Genomic DNA, 6,000 nt, shown 5'->3' with positions numbered 1-6,000 from the left:
ATGATCCAGAATCAGATTCAGCTAATACAGATAATGATCCAGAATCAGATTCAGCTAATGCAGATATGATCCGGAATCAGATTCAGCTAATACAGATATGATCCAGAATCAGATTCAGCTAATACAGATATGATCCAGCATCAGATTCAGCTAATACAGATAATGATCCAGAATCAGATTCAGCTAACACAGATATGATCCAGAATCAGATTCAGCTAATACAGATATGATCCAGAATCAGATTCAGCTAACACAGATAATGATCCAGAATCAGATTCAGCTAATACAGATATGATCCAGAATCAGATTCAGCTAATACAGATATGATCCAGAATCAGATTCAGCTAATACAGATATGATCCAGAATCAGATTCAGCTAACACAGATATGATCCAGAATCAGATTCAGCTAATACAGATAATGATCCAGAATCAGATTCAGCTAATACAGATAATGATCCAGAATCAGATTCAACTAATACAGATATGATCCAGAATCAGATTCAGCTAATACAGATATGATCCAGAATCAGATTCAGCTAATAGATATGATCCAGAATCAGATTCAGCTAATACAGATAATGATCCAGAATCAGATTCAGCTAATAGATATAGTCCAGAATCAGATTCAGCTAATACAGATATGATCCAGGATCAGATTCGGCTAATACAGATATGATCCAGGATCAGATTCGGCAAATACAGATATGATCCAGGATCAGATTCGGCTAATACAGATATGATCCAGGATCAGATTCGGCTAATACAGATATGATCCAGGATCCGATTCGGCTAATACAGATATGATCCAGGATCAGATTCGGCTAATACAGATATGATCCAGAATCAGATTCAGCTAATACAGATAATGATCCAGAATCAGATTCAGCTAATACAGATAATGATCCAGAATCAGATTCAACTAATATAGATATGATCCAGAATCAGATTCAGCTAATACAGATATGATCCAGAATCAGATTCAGCTAATAGATATGATCCAGAATCAGATTCAGCTAATACAGATAATGATACAGAATCAGATTCAGCTAATAGATATAATCCAGAATCAGATTCAGCTAATACAGATATGATCCAGAATCAGATCCAGCTAATACAGATATGATCCAGAATCAGATTCAGCTAATACAGATATGATCCAGAATCAGATTCAGCTAATACAGATATGATCCAGAATCAGATTCAGCTAATAGATATAATCCAAAATCAGATTCAGCTAATACAGATATGATCCAGAATCAGATCCAGCTAATACAGATATGATCCAGAATCAGATTCGGCTAATACAGATATGATCCAGAATCAGATTCAGCTAATACAGATATGATCCAGAATCAGATTCAGCTAATACAGATAATGATCCAGAATCAGATTCAGCTAATAGATATAATCCAGAATCAGATTCAGCTAATACAGATATGATCCAGAATCAGATCCAGCTAATACAGATATGATCCAGAATCAGATTCAGCTAATACAGATATGATCCAGAATCAGATTCAGCTAATACAGATATGATCCAGAATCAGATTCAGCTAATACAGATATGATCCAGAATCAGATTCAGCTAATACAGATAATGATCCAGAATCAGATTCAGCTAATACAGATATGATCCAGAATCAGTTTCCGCTCATACAGATATGATCCAGAATCAGATTCAGCTAATACAGATATGATCCAGAATCAGATTCAGCTAATACAGATAATGATCCAGAATCAGATTCAGCTAATGCAGATATGATCCGGAATCAGATTCAGCTAATACAGATATGATCCAGAATCAGATTCAGCTAATACAGATATGATCCAGCATCAGATTCAGCTAATACAGATAATGATCCAGAATCAGATTCAGCTAACACAGATATGATCCAGAATCAGATTCAGCTAATACAGATATGATCCAGAATCAGATTCAGCTAACACAGATAATGATCCAGAATCAGATTCAGCTAATACAGATATGATCCAGAATCAGATTCAGCTAATACAGATATGATCCAGAATCAGATTCAGCTAATACAGATATGATCCAGAATCAGATTCAGCTAACACAGATATGATCCAGAATCAGATTCAGCTAATACAGATAATGATCCAGAATCAGATTCAGCTAATACAGATAATGATCCAGAATCAGATTCAATCCAGAATCAGATTCAGCTAATACAGATATGATCCAGAATCAGATTCAGCTAATAAATATGATCCAGAATCAGATTCAGCTAATACAGATAATGATCCAGAATCAGATTCAGCTAATAGATATAATCCAGAATCAGATTCAGCTAATACAGATATGATCCAGAATCAGATCCAGCTAATACAGATATGATCCAGAATCAGATTCAGCTAATACAGATAATGATCCAGAATCAGATTCAGCTAATACAGATATGATCCAGAATCAGATTCAGCTAATACAGATATGATCCAGAATCAGATTCAGCTAATACAGATATGATCCAGAATCAGATTCAGCTAATACAGATAATGATCCAAAATCAGATTCAGCTAATACAGATATGATCCAGAATCAGTTTCCGCTCATACAGATATGATCCAGAATCAGATTCAGCTAATACAGATATGATCCAGAATCAGATTCAGCTAATACAGATAATGATCCAGAATCAGATTCAGCTAATGCAGATATGATCCGGAATCAGATTCAGCTAATACAGATATGATCCAGAATCAGATTCAGCTAATACAGATATGATCCAGCATCAGATTCAGCTAATACAGATAATGATCCAGAATCAGATTCAGCTAACACAGATATGATCCAGAATCAGATTCAGCTAATACAGATATGATCCAGAATCAGATTCAGCTAACACAGATAATGATCCAGAATCAGATTCAGCTAATACAGATATGATCCAGAATCAGATTCAGCTAATACAGATATGATCCAGAATCAGATTCAGCTAATACAGATATGATCCAGAATCAGATTCAGCTAACACAGATATGATCCAGAATCAGATTCAGCTAATACAGATAATGATCCAGAATCAGATTCAGCTAATACAGATAATGATCCAGAATCAGATTCAACTAATACAGATATGATCCAGAATCAGATTCAGCTAATACAGATATGATCCAGAATCAGATTCAGCTAATAGATATGATCCAGAATCAGATTCAGCTAATACAGATAATGATCCAGAATCAGATTCAGCTAATAGATATAGTCCAGAATCAGATTCAACTAATACAGATATGATCCAGAATCAGATTCAGCTAATACAGATATGATCCAGAATCAGATTCAGCTAATAAATATGATCCAGAATCAGATTCAGCTAATACAGATAATGATCCAGAATCAGATTCAGCTAATAGATATAATCCAGAATCAGATTCAGCTAATACAGATATGATCCAGAATCAGATCCAGCTAATACAGATATGATCCAGAATCAGATTCAGCTAATACAGATAATGATCCAGAATCAGATTCAGCTAATACAGATATGATCCAGAATCAGATTCAGCTAATACAGATATGATCCAGAATCAGATTCAGCTAATACAGATAATGATCCAAAATCAGATTCAGCTAATACAGATATGATCCAGAATCAGTTTCCGCTCATACAGATATGATCCAGAATCAGATTCAGCTAATACAGATATGATCCAGAATCAGATTTAGCTAATACAGATAATGATCCAGAATCAGATTCAGCTAATGCAGATATGATCCGGAATCAGATTCAGCTAATACAGATATGATCCAGAATCAGATTCAGCTAATACAGATATGATCCAGCATCAGATTCAGCTAATACAGATAATGATCCAGAATCAGATTCAGCTAACACAGATATGATCCAGAATCAGATTCAGCTAATACAGATATGATCCAGAATCAGATTCAGCTAACACAGATAATGATCCAGAATCAGATTCAGCTAATACAGATATGATCCAGAATCAGATTCAGCTAATACAGATATGATCCAGAATCAGATTCAGCTAACACAGATATGATCCAGAATCAGATTCAGCTAATACAGATAATGATCCAGAATCAGATTCAGCTAATACAGATAATGATCCAGAATCAGATTCAACTAATACAGATATGATCCAGAATCAGATTCAGCTAATACAGATATGATCCAGAATCAGATTCAGCTAATAGATATGATCCAGAATCAGATTCAGCTAATACAGATAATGATCCAGAATCAGATTCAGCTAATAGATATAGTCCAGAATCAGATTCAGCTAATACAGATATGATCCAGGATCAGATTCGGCTAATACAGATATGATCCAGGATCAGATTCGGCAAATACAGATATGATCCAGGATCAGATTCGGCTAATACAGATATGATCCAGGATCAGATTCGGCTAATACAGATATGATCCAGGATCAGATTCGGCTAATACAGATATGATCCAGGATCAGATTCGGCTAATACAGATATGATCCAGAATCAGATTCAGCTAATACAGATAATGATCCAGAATCAGATTCAGCTAATACAGATAATGATCCAGAATCAGATTCAACTAATACAGATATGATCCAGAATCAGATTCAGCTAATACAGATATGATCCAGAATCAGATTCAGCTAATAGATATGATCCAGAATCAGATTCAGCTAATACAGATAATGATCCAGAATCAGATTCAGCTAATAGATATAATCCAGAATCAGATTCAGCTAATACAGATATGATCCAGAATCAGATCCAGCTAATACAGATATGATCCAGAATCAGATTCAGCTAATACAGATATGATCCAGAATCAGATTCAGCTAATACAGATATGATCCAGAATCAGATTCAGCTAATACAGATATGATCCAGAATCAGATTCAGCTAATACAGATAATGATCCAGAATCAGATTCAGCTAATACAGATAATGATCCAGAATCAGATTCAACTAATACAGATATGATCCAGAATCAGATTCAGCTAATAGATATGATCCAGAATCAGATTCAGCTAATACAGATAATGATCCAGAATCAGATTCAGCTAATAGATATAGTCCAGAATCAGATTCAGCTAATACAGATATGATCCAGGATCAGATTCGGCTAATACAGATATGATCCAGGATCAGATTCGGCAAATACAGATATGATCCAGGATCAGATTCGGCTAATACAGATATGATCCAGGATCCGATTCGGCTAATACAGATATGATCCAGGATCAGATTCGGCTAATACAGATATGATCCAGGATCAGATTCGGCTAATACAGATAATGATCCAGAATCAGATTCAGCTAATACAGATAATGATCCAGAATCAGATTCAGCTAATACAGATATGATCCAGAATCAGATTCAGCTAATACAGATATGATCCAGAATCAGATTCAGCTAATACAGATATGATCCAGAATCAGTTTCAGCTAATACAGATATGATCCAGAATCAGATTCAGCTAATACAGATATGATCCAGAATCAGATTCAGCTAATACAGATAATGATCCAGAATCAGATTCAGCTAATACAGATAATGATCCAGAATCAGATTCAACTAATACAGATATGATCCAGAATCAGATTCAGCTAATAGATATGATCCAGAATCAGATTCAGCTAATACAGATAATGATCCAGAATCAGATTCAGCTAATAGATATAGTCCAGAATCAGATTCAGCTAATACAGATATGATCCAGGATCAGATTTGGCTAATACAGATATGATCCAGGATCAGATTCGGCAAATACAGATATGATCCAGGATCAGATTCGGCTAATACAGATATGATCCAGGATCCGATTCGGCTAATACAGATATGATCCAGGATCAGATTCGGCTAATACAGATATGATCCAGGATCAGATTCGGCTAATACAGATAATGATCCAGAATCAGATTCAGCTAATACAGATAATGATCCAGAATCAGATTCAGCTAATACAGATATGATCCAGAATCAGATTCAGCTAATACAGATATGATCCAGAATCAGATTCGGCTA

Source organism: Pseudorasbora parva, chromosome 18, assembly GCF_024679245.1.
Source record: "Pseudorasbora parva isolate DD20220531a chromosome 18, ASM2467924v1, whole genome shotgun sequence".
NCBI lineage: Eukaryota > Metazoa > Chordata > Actinopteri > Cypriniformes > Gobionidae > Pseudorasbora > Pseudorasbora parva.
This window is presented reverse-complemented; position numbering follows the sequence as displayed.